The sequence below is a fragment of the Passer montanus genome, unplaced genomic scaffold (genome assembly GCF_014805655.1).
Source record: "Passer montanus isolate IOZ18808 unplaced genomic scaffold, ASM1480565v1 scaffold8, whole genome shotgun sequence".
NCBI classification, from domain to species: Eukaryota; Metazoa; Chordata; class Aves; order Passeriformes; family Passeridae; genus Passer; species Passer montanus.
In genome coordinates this window covers 3,821,485-3,838,083 of record NW_024373256.1, presented here as the reverse complement: position 1 = coordinate 3,838,083, position 16,599 = coordinate 3,821,485, and the positions used below count along the sequence as shown (strand labels likewise).

At 40.3% G+C, this 16,599-nt stretch overlaps 1 protein-coding gene across 6 annotated transcripts in view; it reads left to right on the top strand.

The window, feature by feature from the left end:
- Nucleotides 1–16,599, top strand: part of SDK1 (sidekick cell adhesion molecule 1) — a 385,608-nt gene that overhangs the window by 189,574 nt on the left and 179,435 nt on the right. The gene's annotated exons all lie outside the window — the stretch shown is intronic.

Genomic DNA, 16,599 nt, shown 5'->3' with positions numbered 1-16,599 from the left:
CTTATGAACCAGATACATTTGCAGCATGTAGAGTGTTTTGAGGGTTTTTTTTTTTACTTGTAGAAGGACTCTTCAATTTGGAAAAGAAATACTTTAGGAACTACTTGATAGCATTCTTTAAACTGTTGAGTTAGGCAAACTTGAAATCTCTTGTAAACAATATAGATAAAGAATAGTAAATATGGTTAAAACAGATGTTTAGTAGAGCATGTTCTGCACTGAATTACTGCAAAAGCCTAAATATATCCTAAAGATCTCTGCACGTGCCAAAGGTCTGCGTGGCAGAGCTGCCCTCCCAGAGTCTTCACAAAAGCTAATTTTCATCTCCAGCTTTCACAGACATATGGTTGCTTGAGGGTTATCATTTTTAAAGCTCTTCATATTAAAGATGTTTTTAATTTCTTCTCAATATACATCATAAAACAGGAAAATTGAATAAGAATGGAAAAGCCTTGGATGTCTGTCTCATCCTGCCAGAGAGAAGTGATTTGTCCAAGTAATTGTGGGAGTGCAGACAACAGCCTGGGTATGGAAAAAAATGGAAAAATAGTGATTACAACCCAAGAGAGTCAGGACAGGCAGGATTCAAGGTCACCCATACAGCTATAAATATTCTTTTTAGATTTTAGTAAGGACTGGCTATGAATTTAAAAATAATTTAGAATAATTGGTCCTTCCTACCCCATTTGTAATAGGAAGAGAAAGTCAGACCTGGCCATAACCTGGGTTGCTTCACCTGATGTATGTAAAAGCTGCATTGATTTCCTGTCCCCTTGGCTGCACCGTGGGAGCTGTAAATTGCCAAGCCAGGATGTTTGTTATCCTTTGGCTTTGTCCTGCTCAGTTTTACATATTGTTGTGTGCAGCTGGGGAGTGGTTTAGACTTTGGAGCAATCCAAAATTTTATTTTTTTCCCTACGGATTGTGCTATAAAGTGATGGAAACACTGTTTTCTTTTCATGTGCAGTCTTTTGTCTACATGTTTAAGCCCTTAAAAAGGCAGGCTTTGGGATTATGGATTATTTTTGAGGGTGGATAAATCATTCTAGCAATGGAATGTGTGAACAAAGTTACAGCTCCTCTAATACTGGAGAACATCATTGTTAAATAGCATGTCTTTAAAGGACTGCAAGCTTCCTGTGATAAAGATGGAGCACAGCAATCAGGAAAATGCACACAATGTCCTGGTCTCCAAGGCCCTATTTGTGCAAAATTGTTACTAAATTTTGTCCAGCCATGTTTGCTGTTAAATATTTCTACAAGCTGAGGATGAAGTAGCTTCTGCTGTTTGTGTGTAGGGAAAACACTGCAGTGGGAGATGTGTTGGATAAAGAAGGAAAAGCAGAGTAGTTTTTTTCTGGTGATTCTTTTTTATTGTCTGCTCGTTCCTTCCTCACTAAGGAGGGATAAAAGAAAATTTTGCTTTTTCACTCCGTGTGGCTGCATTTTGATCTGCTCATAAACCTGACTTAGTAAAGACTTGGTGGAGGCTTAAAAAGGCAGCAGTCTTGTACCTCCTGCAAATGCTGGGAAAGTAACTGCAAAGCCTGGGCTGCCTTCAGCCTTCCTTGTGGATTTATCAGGTATCTGTGAGTGATACTGTCAGAGCTATTAAAGAAAGTAATTGGTAGTGAGTGATTAAATTGCAGATGGCCTTTTCAAGGTGATTATGAATATTAAATCAAGTCAGTAAAAGCTAGCTAAAAAGGCCCATGAAAGCAAGAAGGGAATATGCTGAGGATAATGGCATGGAAAGAGGCTCTTGCCATGCTCATCCAACCCCCCCAGTCCATCCAACCAACCAAAAAAACCCCAGCAAGCAAAATAATGCAAGTGGGTGCATTGTGTCAAAGGAGGTGGAACTAAATATCTCCCGTTTTATACTGTGAATTCCCCTGTGCAGAGAAGTCAGTGCATCTTGCTCCTGTTTTATCCAGAGCTCTACCCCAGGTCTGTGACTGCTGCCTCGGAGCAGTGATGGCTCTGCAGAGTCCCCTGTGCCAGGTAGTGCTGTGTCATTAACAGGATCTTTTCCTGTTCTTTACCAATTGGAAGTGATTATGACAAATGTTTCTTTGCCACGTTGTCCTGGAGCAAGGCCAAGAAATACTGTGAAGTGACTTAATTGCATTTGGTGATCTTCATCTCACAATGCAAAGGTTATATGGGAGTTGGTTTTTAGCTGAAAAATCTAAGGTTCATTTTGTTCCGTGATTTAAAATGGAAACTTCAGAAGCAAACAAAGAAAACTCAAAAATAAATATCTTCATTTTGAGCCCTGCTGACTTAATTTTAATACAAGTGCAGAGTGCTTTCACATAGGTCTAAACAGCTTGTGAACTTGGAGCCTGAGGGTTGTTTTTCATGTCAATGTTGTGATTATGGACTCATCACTTTTGGACCAATTTCACACTTTCAAATAGAATTTGGTATGGTTGCTTATACTTCAACATATTATTATTGTATTGATCTCCAACATCATGCTGACCTATCTAATCTGCTCTTAAACTGTAAAACACCATGGGATTGATTCTGAAGATTTATATAAAAGTGCTTTACAATTATTATTTACCATCTTTGGTGCAACAGGGATCATTTGTTTAATCATTTGAGGAAAACTTTCTCCTTCAGACAATATTTCTGCTTTCCTTAATTTTGTGGTCATTGTAATGTCAGTGGTTTTGTTGCATATTGATCCTTCATATAAAATTAATATTCTTTCACTTGTGGGTATTCCCTTGGTAAATTTGATAGAGAATTTTGCTCATTCTGCTACACTGACACGGATTTCTAACCTTGTTAGCTTAGCAACTGCTCTGTGACCTCTGTGACAAATATCTGTACCTTGCCAGTATTTTAAAAAAAAAATTATACTGTGCAAGTATTTTTAAAGCTTTTCTAAAAATTGTTCAGCTTGATTGCTTGGTGGATTGCTTGTCAGTGCAACAGGTGTATTTCGTAAGGGAGAGAAGGTTTAACCAGATGTTCAACACTTCCCTTCAACTGTGGAAAGACAAATAATGCAAATAGCCAATGCCCAAGATGTTATAGGGAATTAAAAAAGAGAAGGATTTTTTTCTGCTGAAAGAAGCAATGAATTAGAGCAAAGCAATATTATGTTTTTCCACCCTCAAGATGACACTTAGATTTAGCTTTTCTCTAGATTTTAACTCAAAAAGTGTCATGTACAAAATGTAAGCACAGCAAATGGGTCCAGGCTGCTTAATATTGAAAGCATCCTAACAGAGTTTGGTTAACAGTTTCCACTTGCTTTTGGGGAAGGATATTGATAATTTCTTTCATGTGATTGATGTGGTGTGTTCTAGCTTGGAGGGCCTGGGGTGCTTTTAAAAGTTGTACTGTGGGCCATGGCATCATCAGTAAATACAGCTCTGATCTAGGGGAGGTGAGGAGAGGAAGACTCTGATTAAATTGTGCCTGACAGCTCTGGGAGTCCCCTGCAGAACAGGGGGATTTGCACCTCAGAGGCTAATGGGGTAAAAAATGGAGTTTGGCAGAACTTTTAGGACATGGTAGTGACTGTTGAGTGTCTGAGCCTAATGCAGAATTCATTTCGAGCAAACAAGTCCAGGGTGGTTGTGCATTTTTGTTATAGTTTGTAACAGTGTCACTGCAGTCAGCTGGGCTACTTGAGGAAAGCTTTTCTTTATGATTTAAAGGTGGAGAAAGCAGTGGAATTCTTAAAATTCACAGATAAATCTTTTTTTACAAGGTTGTTACAAATGCTTTCAGAGGGTGTTTGTAATGGGAGAAGTGACAGACCTCTAATTAGTGTGGCAGCATGAGGCTGTAGCAGCTGTGAGAGGGATGAAGTAACAGTTTATCTCGAGTTTATGGCTAGCAGATGCAGGTAGATGGTGTTTTTCTTGGTTCATTCTTTCATTGCACATGCAAGAGGAGGTGTTTTTAATTTTGTCAAAATATTTCCGAGTTGTGAGACTTAAAACCTACAAGTTATGAGTTTACTGTGAATAATGACCAAGCTGTTTTCCTGCAGCCTTTGCACACACTGGTTCTTTAAGGCAGCTTCTTTTAAGAACTGTATTTTTGCTGCTTTTAAAGCAATAAAGCTATTTTCTGTGTGTTTCGACTGGAGGTTTATGGAGTCAGCTGACAAGACTTTATTGCAATTTTTAAAAGACTGGATTTTAACAAGTCCATACTTGGTTTGTGTGACTCAGGTACTTGATTTCACTTCCACTTCACAATGTCACAAACAACTTTGATGACTTTTTAGTACCTTGATACCACATTTACTGATGCTTCATGGCACAGCACAGCAGCAGAACGGGGAGCACAAACCTCATTTGTGTGTTAATGCTGGAGGTGGTGTGTTTGTCATAAATCCTCATCCTTAACTGAGTGGAGTTCTTTAAATATTTATCAGAAGTGAATACGAATTACCCGAGTAATATTTGTGGCATAGAAGTTTGTCAGTTGCATCTTTCAATAAGAATTTTCCAAAGTTAATTTAACCTTTATGGTGAGGCATCAAGGTGTGTGATCTGTAGGAAGTTCTGTCCATGAGTGCAAACAGCAAACACCAACTGTGCTGCCCACCCTTCTGCCTCCAGAGGAAATAGTCCCTGGAAAAACACTGCAATACCTCTGTAACCCACCTCACTTCAGCCTCCAGCTGTGTTTGTCAGACACAGCTATTACAAAAATGGGGGGAACACAGTTTTATAGACAGGGGGCGTTATAAAAAATAGGATGTTTTGTGAAATCTGTCATCTTTTGAAATATAGGACCGAAGCCCCTCTTTTTCTGTTTTTTAAGGGCACAGTGGTGTGTTGTAAGTGGTCTCCATGTCCTCAAGTGTAGTGAGCCTGTTGTTAGACTGAGACAAAGGTGAGCTGAACTGAATGATCAATTCTGGGGGAAGAGAGACATCAAAGTTGTCTAATGCTCACTCTGACCTCTGCAAAATCAGCACTGGGAAGGGAGGGGCTTCTCCTGACAGCCAGAGTTGTTCCTTTTGATGAGTGCTTAAGAACAATGTCAGATATCTCTGCTTTTCATCCTTGATCGCCAAGAGAACTTTAAAATCAGTTTCAGAATGAAATCCTGGGTAGCAGCCTCTGGAAACGTGCAAAGCTCACCCGAACTGCATGATAGGTAATATGATATCTCAGTGAAAAGTGTGGATCCTGATTGAGGGAAGGAGTGCACTGAATCAGAAAAGCACATCTGGCTCAGAGTGCAGTGGGTTGTAGATCACAGTTTTATTATGAGTTTGCAGAAGATGGGGCAGTTCTATTCTTTACTCTTTTTCCCCCCCTCAAGATTGTATCATCGCAATCCATTCAAAAATTGCTAAGTAAGCTAAAGGAGAAATAAGGATCCTCTGTAAGTCACAGCAGGTTGTATTTTATGCAATTCTCATTTTGCCATTTTCCCCTGAATTTGTCAAACAGTGAATTTTGAAACACATAACCGAGTTGTTTATGCAGTTAAGGATTTATGGGAATGTGATTCTCATTCACAAGGGGAGCGTGTGTGCGTTTGAATTCCTTTTTACAATATGCCACCATGATCCCGAAGTAATTCAGAGATTGATTTGTAAAACATTCTGAATCAATTAAGGCTTTAATCAGCAAGTGGCAAACTTCAGAAGGCTCATGGACTAATTTTACCATCTCCCATCAACATGAACCTAAGCTGGAAAAAGAAAACAATTAAGAGGATGTAATTATCTGTCCTGATTACTGAATTAGAAGAGTTTGTGTTTATTCCATCACTATGCAAAGGGAGAAATCTGCTTTGAAAAACAATTTGAGGCAGCTACTAAATTGCCAAGGGGTTGCAGGGTGCAGTGTAGATATTTGCTAGGCCAGTTTTGGAAGAGGTTTGTAATCCACAGCTGTCAGACAAGTTCTGGCTGTGGAGCTTTGGAGGCTGTTGCCCAACAGCTGCGTGGTGCACCCTGCAAGTCCTTCTGCTGAGAGGATTTTTGCTCCCTATGCTTAAAATTAGTTTGGATTTTCAAGACAGTCTCATCCACAGTCATTTGTCTAAGCACATCTCATGGGGTCCTTATATCTGGTGATCAAAAAAAAAGAAATCTTTCTAGAAGGCAGGAATTGATGTTAAAGTTCCCATATGAGAAGAAACTTTGCAGAAAGCAGGGGGGTGGAAAAGCATCCCTGTGTGATCAGAGGGTCTCATTACCCTGTGGTTGTACCAGGCAGAGTTACTTCAAGTTATTGGTGTTTTTCTTGACATCAAATGAAATAAACTTATGGAAATACAGCAAACTATTACATAATTCTTTCCCAAACCAGACTTTGAGATTTGGTTGGATTTTTATTTTCGGCTTAGCAGAGAGATAAACACAGATTTGTGATAGACCTTTACTTGCCATTTAATATTGCCCCAGATGTGATCAGAATCCACAAATTGCATAAAACCTCTCATAAACCCCCAGCTTACAACACTAGTCTAATTTCTCTTGGAATATTTAGCAGAATGTTAATCCTGACATATTTAGCTGCCATGCTGAAGGATTGTTGCTGCATTCTGTACAAAGTTTAGAATAAATGCCCAGAACTCCAGTGAGTTATAGGTCAATTACAGTAATTGGAAGGAAAAGTAAACAAGAAACCTTAGTAGTATCCAGCAGGAGCAATGCCTTTATTTTTTATTAATGAGCAGTAAGCAAGCCTGTCACCAATCACTGACTTTGAAAAATGTGCCATATAACTTACTCCTATAAATGGTATCATTTCTATGTAGTATATGTGTCTCTGGGTAGTACTGGGTTTATTAAATACTGTTGAACAGAATTTTCAGTTGAATGAGATTAAAACTGTCATGTTAAGAAAAATGAACTTTATTTAAGCAGCAAGAGATAAAGCTGCCTCATCAAAGAATCACAGAATGCTTTGGGTTACAAAGGACCTTAAAGATCATCCAGTTCCAGCCCCTGCCCCGGGCAGGGACACTTTCCATTCTCCTAGGTTGCTCCAAGCCCCAGCCAATTTGGCCTTGGACATTTCCAGGGATCCAGGGGCAGCCACAGGTGCTCAGGGCACTCTGTGCCATGCCCCCCCCCCCCCACCCTCACAGGGAAGAATTTCTTGGTGTATTTGAAGGACTGAGTGAGTTCCAGACTGTCACCTGGTTTGGATGCACAGTGCAGGTGTGCTTTGTTCTCAGACCACTCAGCAGCCTGGGTGTTGCCATGGGTTTTCCAAAAGTATCTGGGACAGTTATGAAGGTGTTGTGGATTTACCATGAGACGAGAGGTGGCTGTGTTGTGGCTGCACTAACATTCTTATTTTCGTGTCATCCCAAGTTCCTGTTAGGTGTTGCGTCTTTGGGATAAATACTTGAGAGGCATTCTTCCGTGAAAAAGGGAGTTCATGTTATTCTAGCATTTTTCCATGCAGGTTCTTAATATAAGAAATTCAGGATTGAGGAATCTTATTCCTAAAAAATGAGTTCTTAGGGAACTATCCATTGTGGGTTCCATTGAGTCGTTAACCTGGAGCTTTTACTGATCACAACTATCTTAAAAACATTCCAAAAGATCTTCTACCTCTTCATAACTATCATGTCTCATAGGATTCAGAAATTACTGATGGAAGGGATCTGTCTGAGGGTGGCTGTAGTGGTGTTTCACATAGGCAGAGTTGTGGAAGGAGATGAAGAAATGTCCAGAGCACATAGTTGAAGGAAAGGAGTAAATTGCAGCAGACAATGAACTGGTGGGAAGGAGGGATCTTCTGCCAGAGCCAGCTTCCAGTCCTGTGTTAATGAACAGGCAGCATTTCAGAGAAATGTCATTGAAAGAGATGAAAGCTTCTTAGAGAAGCCAGCTTTGAAAGGCCACTTTAGTAATGGCTTGGGGAAAAGGACAGTCTGCAGTCAGTCTGCTCCTCTGGTAACCAAAGGGCAAATAAATGTTAAATCTCATTTCCCCCAGAGACAACGAGCAGATTATTGAGAATGGGGACTTTATTCAGAGCTGCTGCTTCTCCTGGAGAAATCCTGTCAGCAGGACACGTTTTTGCTTACCACCACTTGCCAAGGTTTCTTTATTTACCAGCTGGGTCATGATGTATGTGAACAGACATCTTGTCTACAGGAAATCCAGATGGGCTCCCTTCTCTCTCCTTTCTTCTCCTACTGGATGCAAAAGGTCAGAAGTAAAACAGCAACAGGAATTCTTGCTGCCAGCACAAGATGCTCTTGACTATGCCTGCATCAGTACCAGAGACTTTAATTTCCTTTACACTGAACTGAGGTTAGACTTGCTGAAAGGTCATTCTCTGTGCAATAGGGTTTGCTCTGCCGTTTGTTTTATTTATTGAAAACAGCCTCTTGCCCAAGAACAAGGTTGTTTTCCCTGCTATTGCCTCCCCTCTTCTTAAGTTGCTTTTGAAAGGTGTTTCATTACTTGCTAAGCTCCAAAGTGATTTTCCTGGTAGTGATAATATCAACTTGCAAAACCTTTGAGCTGGGTGTTTTTTTCTTAGAACTCCAGTGGTGCTTGTTGAATAAAGAGATGGTGACATTTGGAAGTGACCTTGTCTTTATTAACTCAGGCTTTGAGAGAACCCTGGAATTACCCTGATACCTTTCTGTCAATTCCCCTAGACTCTGGGGATCAACTGGAGACCAATGCTGTCATCATATAACTTTCCTTGGAAAGTCGCATCCTTTCTTTAATCAACAAATATTAAAAACTAGATTTTAAATCTTTCATTTCCAGTTGGTTCACATTTTTGGCTTCAAAAATGCACAGGTGACAAGCTGTATTCTAAAATGGATCAAACTTCCTTACTTATAACTGTGAGAACTTCTGTAGAAATGGGTTGCTAAAATGCTGTCTCCTCTTGGCATTCATTTTCATACTTGGTCAGACAGTGAGCAGACATTATCTGTTTTATACCACCTTGGCTACCTGGGGACTCCATAACTGTTAAAAAACCCTCACTCTCCACCTGTGCATGGGAAGATGTTGAGGCCAGAGGTGTTTCTGAGAATGTTTGAGGTGAAGCATAGGAAAATGTCTCTGGCAGGTTCCCTTCCTCCTCCTTGTTTCCTCACCTCCAAAACATGATTTTTATTTATTTTGTTCTTTATTGGACTATAGCAGATATTTTTCAAGGTAAAATGCATATGTTGGTTACGAATTAAAAGCAGAAATAAAAGCTATTCAACATGGGTTTTTGCAAAAATTGGGACCAACAGACTAGGAAAGCTTTAGGATTAAGAGTGAGTCGGTTTTTTGGATGATGGAGTTCTCTGGGCATGCATGGGAGGATTTTGTTAGATATTGGTCTTATTATGTAATTCACTAAATGTGTTTATAGCTCCAGATGGCTGGATTTAAAAATAAAATTAATAAATTATCTTCCAACACTTTTAGAGTCCCTCGTGTATAGCCAGGTATATCCAAAGCATTATATAGAGAAGAATTTATGGGCTGCTATGAAAGGAAATAGATTTATTTTAGAGATTCTCTTTGCTCAATAAAACACTGCAGAGGAGCCCACAAGACTTGTCAAATATTTTGGATGTTTTTGTAAAAAGGAGCTTATTTGGAACTGAATTATGTTCTTGGGTTTCTGCCTCCCAATATAAAAGTGAAGTAACCTGGAAATTGTATCTGGCAGGGGAAGTGTGGCCTTGTGTTAAAGCCATGTCTGGCGATGTGAGGGAGCCTTGTAATGAGGATCAGTTTGGCTCAGGGATTGCTTTGTTCAAAGTTAGAACCCATCCATGTTTGACATTTTTTATGTTGCAATAAATATTGGCTGCTGGGGAGAAGCCTGAACACTCTCCTCATGCCACCCAGTTTGAAAATATTTTAAATGGACTATAACAATGTCTCTGTATGCTCCAAAGGGAACAAAGACAGATTTCTCTCTCCCACTCCATTCCACGGAGTGGAACTTCCTCCCTTCCTCCTGAGGGCCAATATTCCTTAATTAAATGTAAAAAAAAGGCCTATTCTGCTCTTTCTTTTCAAATCAAACACCCATAAATGAGAGATTTGTCTGTGTAAGATGCAAGCACAAAACCCTGAACAGAACTGATAGTTCTGTTCAGCTGAATTTCTGAAAGGAGCCATCCTTTGTTCCCCCGTTGGGCATGGAGCTCTGACTCCTGTGATTCCCAGCCAGTCAGTTCCATCTCCTTTAATGTAGCTTTTCCTGTTGCTGTGCAATTATTCCCTTGTTTTTCTTGGCCCTTGCTGGGGTTTCAGGCTCTGGAAGCAGAGACAAAGGTGGGGAGGAGTGTGCAGGGTGTGCGTTGGGGCCGTGCTTTGTTCCAGAGCCTGGGGCAGCTCTCTGGGTGTCTCTAAAGCAGGAAGGGACCTCATGTCCCCTGTGTGACCTCTCAGTGCCACCCTGGCCCTGCTCTCACCAATGGCCAGGCTCAGTCTGTGTGTCTGGCTTGCACCAGCTTTGTTTGTGCTTAATGCAGCATGCTCCATCCTCTTCCTCCCTTCCCCTGGCCTAAAACAAACACTGCCGGGCCCAAAGGGCTCCTCTTACTTTTAGGAAGTTACAGCCTGAGATAGAGCAGAGCGGTGATCTGATTAAAGTGATTAAAGCCATACACAGAATGCATAATTAACCTCTGCCCTCCTGGCTGTCACAGGGAGCTGATGCTGTCTCTCTCCATGGCAGCAGGCGTATGCTCCATGGCTATTTTATTTTAGGGTTTTTTTTCCTGGAGAACTTTAATCGCTTGAGATAAAGAGCCAGGAGAGAGAGATCAAGGCTGTATTAATCCTCTCAATGGCTTTATAATTTCCCCACTATTCTGCTGCTGGTAATCAAGAAAAATAATGCTGCCTTAATCCTGGATGCCAAGGTCGGTCATCCCTGAGCTTTTTGATAGGAAGGATGTCATTATGGAAAGATTTTTTTAATGAACGTAATTTTCCTTGCCTACTTTGGGACTGGCAATATGGAGGTGATTTCTTATTCCTGGTGGAAGAATATTTCTTGGCTGGAGCAATAATTGGCCGATTTTGATCATTGCCTAACAGCTGGCTGGGGCAGCAGGACTGACAAAAGCTGTTTGGGGAGGCGCTGGGGGACAGGGGGTGTCCCCAGCCAGCCAGGGCTTGGCCACAGCACCAGAGGCAGTTCCTGGGATCAGCAGGTGAGCAGGAGGGCAGGAGGATTGGAACAATTCATGGAGAGAACATATGCCTGTCCTCACTAGGTCTGGCCTTGCCAGGCAGAGACACAAACTCAAGCTTGGATTGTGTTTTCTGGTGTGACTTCAACCTGCCACAGTTTTAGTTCTAGGAAAAAACCCTCAAACTTCAAAAGTTTTCTGTTTCTGTACAGAAGTGAAGTTTTTTAGCTGTTTCCTGAAGGCTGATGTTCAGAACACCTCACAAAGCTGCTGCTGTAAATAATGCTGCTCCCCATCACATTTAACTTAATTCTGCAAAGCTTCCCAGATTAGAGATGGTGAAAGATATGCCTGTCACTGATACCAAAAGCTAAAACAGCTAAAAAAGCAGAGCTGGCACACGTACAAAAGCTGATGTTAATGGTGGGCTCATCCCATGAGGAAACGGATCAGCCACGTTTGTGTTGGGAGAAAAAATGTGAGGGAATTTTCAGGTTTGTCCCCATAGCCAAGGTTTGGGTTAATCCTGGGAGATTATTCTGTGTTCTTGCTTCTCACATTCATGCTTGATAAAATCTGAGGGGATGGAATGTGCAGAGGATATTAACACTTCTGCCTTGTGCAGAACAAACCCTTTCTTCTGGAAGCCTCTGTGAAGAATTGCTAATTTTTGACTCAGTTTTTTGCTGTGTTGCAATCCAATCCATCCAAACCACGAAGCCTCCTATTTATGTAAAGTCATGGGGAGTTCAAAAATAACCAAAAAAAAGAAAACGCCATTGGATACTCCATTTCATAGAGATTCAGAATGCCTGTCTCCCTCGTTGCTGATTTCTTACAGAAAAATTTTAAATGCAACTTAAATGCGAATACACACTAAGGAAGATCAGAATAAAATCCATCTTCTCATTTTCACTTAGAAATTCAAAGAACTCAATGGAAAAGGCTTTACTGCACAGCTTTGTAAAGTTTAGTGCTGTTGTACAGGAGTTGTATTTTTCATTGCTGTTGCCATGATATTGCAAATATTATGCATTATTTTTGCCATTGATATTAAAAGTACTGCATAATTACCCCTATCATATGGGGATAAACAAAAAAACATTATCCAGGAGTCTGTTTGAGATTTAACCATTGGGCTACGATGAGGTGCTGTCAGGCAACTTGGATTTTCTGGCAAAAATATACATTGTTTTATCTCCCTGCTGAAAGTTTTTGGATTGTTTCACAGCAGTCATTTTATCCAGAGGCAAGATGAATTATATGTTCTACAACATCATTTTTTTTAGTCTCAGGGAGATGTTGTTTTACAGCATCACAGCCAGAAAAAAAAAAAAAAGAATCCCTAATGGTTTTTTGAGTGATATTTTGATGTGACCAAAACAAATGATAGTTATTCTGCACAATGCATTTTGAATGCAATGTTTTTGAGAGTAGATAGTATTTTAAATGAACCCAATTATAAAAGTAGCTGAAATATTTATAGTGCCTGACTATGGCTGGAACACAGCCCTCTTGTATTTTTAAATAATGCACTTCTCATTTTCCCTGTCCTTCCATATGGAGACTCAGTACTGGCAATCATTATTCTCTTCTCCACAAATGCATGTTCCTTTAAATTTGTTTTGGAAAATGAAATGGATGTTAGCAGTACTTAAGATCTTGTACAGGGCATGGAGTTCAAGCCCCAAAGAGTCTGTTGGCTTTGATTTGCAGATTTTGTTGTAGAAGCACCTTAAACTATAAAAAAGTACAAATACACAAGTCCCGAACTCTGAAATTATTTCCATTGAAATGTGGACGTTGCACTGAACAGAAATGACGGCTGCTTAGCCTGGTGTCACAATTCTGATAACGACAAAAAGGAGCATAATTAATGTTTCATAGCGGGGGAAGAGAAGCTTTTTACCTAAATTTCTCTGCTTAGTGGTTTTCACTTTCTTCCCCATTGAGAAGCAGATATGACTGAAAATTCAGCTCCTGCTTTGGAGCCCTCCCTGCTGGAGGAGTGTTGCTTTAGGCCATAAATACAGGTCGCTTGTTAATTCCTCAGAAGTGCCGGGGGCCGAGGCCATCACTGCTCATCAAATTGATTTGGTTTGTTATTAAACAAAACAAAGCATGTTCCTGTTTTCCCATGGAGTTCTCCTTGCTTCTCAGAGGTGTGAAGAAGCTGCCTGGGCTTTCTGCAGTCATTAACAGACTCAGGCAACCAGGGAGGCTTCCTCCTGCCATTCCCAGGCTGGAATTTGGTTTATAATGAAGAAACAATGTTCTTGCAAAGGGACGCTGTGGTAAAGTAATGGGCTCTGGCTGGATAATTCTGAGGAAAAGAGATATTTCTGAAATACCAAAAATACTGGGTATTAATCTGCATGACTAATGCAGCACTCTGCTTTTGGCCTGCTAATTTCTGATGCAAACTGATTAGTAATTAAGTCAGTCATTAGTGTCTTGCCAGAATTAGGCTGGTTAAAAAGAGCCATGTTTATGCTTTACTTCCATCAGATGGAAGATGAGTAAACAGGAAAAACAAAGTTTTTTCTCCAGTGCTTTATTAGGGGATATATTCCTCTATCCAGTCCAGATTTTAAGTGTTTGCAGCTGCTCTCTTTAATTTCCAGTAGTGAATAACACAGGTCACACATCAACAACCTGGTGATCTGAGAGGAATAATTAGTCATAGAATCACAGGGTGGATGAGGCTGGAAGGCTCCTGTGGAGCCCACCCCTTGCTAAAGCAGGTCACTTCCAGCAGGCTGGGAGGGCTCTGTTCAGGTGGGGCTTGAGCATCTCTGAGGGTGGAGAGCCCACAGCCCTCTCCAGTGTCCGACTACCCTGGCAGTCAAGGAATAAATGAAAACTCCTTGTGCCTAAACAGAATTCTTTGCATTTCATCTCATGCCTGTTGCCTGTCTCTCTGTCACAGGTGGTGCTGGGATGATAATATCAGTTTACAGTTGTTTTCCCTGCAGTTTGCTATGGAGACAGTGGTGAGGCTCCTGTTGGTGCTGGAGTTCTTTTCCCACCAAAGCATCTCCTGTACCCGGATGCTGCTGGCAGCACTCAGCACAAAAAGAAAAAAAAAAAAAGACCCATAATGAGCCGTGCCCTGCAGAGCAGTTATGTGGGATAATTGCACTAATAGACACTGGGTTTTACAAAGGCTTTTGCAGATGAAAATATAGGGCACATTAGTGAATAAATCAATGGCAATACTTTAATAGACTGTGGCTCTGATCTTCCCTCAGTGAAACTACTTGATAATGACATTTTGTTCCCTATATCATTTCAAAACAACAGCAGTTTCATCACAATTGTAATGACTTTGATAAACCGTCTCATAAATGGCAGGTTTGAAGTTGGGCTGTTGAAAGAATTTGGGGATTTCAGCATTTCCATTAATACCCAATATCCCAGCAGCAGCAGGAGATTTGGATGTTTGCCATGTGGGATCCTGAGCAGCACAAAGCAGGTGTTCCAAAGCCTTGGAAACTGCAACAGCAATAATGCAAAGGGCTCATACATTTATATCTTTGTGTATCCACTCTGATATAATTTGAGTTCAATTTACCTGTCACTGTGTGAGTAAGTAAAACTGGGATAGATCTGAAAGATGAAGCAATTAAAGTCCCAATATTTTCTTTGAATTTAAATAGCACTTATCATCCAAGGATCCCAAAGCAATTTCCTATTATTAATAATAAGGCCTGATTCATATCTAATGCTTTTCATCAGTATTCCTCAAAAGTCTTTACCAAGATGCAGGTTATTAATTCCAATATCAAAATGAGAAAACTGATGCACAGAAAGATAAAAGTGATTAGCCTAAAATCACTTAGCTAGAATCAGGGGCAGAAACAAGGTTAGAAATCACATTTTGTAATTCTCGGTCCCATGATCTTCTCACTTAACAAAATTGACTCCAACATGCAACACAAGGATAATTATTTTATGGAATTTATAAGAGCTATGTCAAATAATTTCTATTAAAATACCTTAGTATCTGTCTTTTTTAGGAGACAGTGGTGTAATAAAGTAAGGCAGAAGCACTTTACAGATCAAAATTGATCTGCATTGCTCTGTTGAAGGATGATTATCAGCAGTGATTGATTTGGGTGGTAGACTTGAAGCCCAGGTGTGCTGATCCTGGAATATCAGTGCAATTTGCACATATCATGTATTATCTTGATTTTTTTTGTGTTCTCTTAATGAACAACATTCAGAATTTTAGAAAGAACAGTCCCTTTCCCTCTGATCCAGAAATCCCTGGTATGTGACACGATGCACTAGGCTTTCTTATAGAAACAGAGGGTCAGATTGTTTAAAAATAAATACATAAATCAGGAGAAAAATGAATGGTGTTCAGATTTCATTGCAGGCAAAATACCTTATTATGGACATTCAGTTGAACTGTGAACACTATATCTGGTGCTGTCCATGAGGTCTCTGATGTTACAGAGAGAGAGGAAGAGTCGATCTTGCTTTATTTCCCCTCCCAGAATGCAGCAAAGTACATACAGGCCTTGGTTCCTTAGTTTTGAAGCTCAGCACAGCAATTTTTATGACACAGAATCATACTTTTTCTTAGTATTTTTCTGGTAATGAGAAGTCATAGTGCAATATCTGTATTTTCAGGGAGTATTTGAATCGGCTAATATTTTGCAGTGTATTTTTCTTGTTTTTTCCGTTGTTGGACTGCACTGACTGGTACCAACCAATTATGGGAGAAATAGATATTCCTAAGTTCATCACAGTGCTATTTACTTGCAAGGGGCAGCCAGCACACAACAAAGCTTTTTGGAAGGCTCTAAACACTGCATTGGAAATTATAGGGCAGAGAGCAGAAAGTGGAAGAATACAATGCTGGAAATTACCTAATGAGTAAAGAAAAGCATCAGTGACCTGAGTCTTTATGGGTGCAATTCCCATCAATGCTAATGGGAATTGTTGATATAAAACCCATCTCTGCTTTCCACCCTCCCTCTTCTCCCTAAACACATCACCCAAAGCTGAAATTGCAAAATAGGAAGAAATTATTGGGGAAGAACATTTTGTGTGTGGTGTCGAAGTGTTCACATATTGATTTTCAAGCCATTTTTTAATTGTTTTTTGTGAAATGTTGAGAAGGTAATGATTACTGTCCAAGCCCCAAATTTTGCAGCTAAATGGCCTATCTTAATATGCCAGGATAATGAAATTACAATATATTATATGGCAGTGGTGTTAACATTAAATCTTTTGGGCAAGAGGTGGCTGTATTTTCTGTGTTCGCCCAGCTCGTGTGGCCTGACTGCAAGCAGAGATTCACTTCTGGAGCTTTCAGCTTAAATTTTGGCCAAACCTCATATTCCAGCATAATTCCTTTTCTCTTCTGCTTCTTCTGTGGGCCCCACTGATCCCCACAATGTGATGATTCTCTGCTGTAGCTCTTTGCTAGGGAAAGGGGGAAGTTGTGCTGCTTGCTCCTCTTCC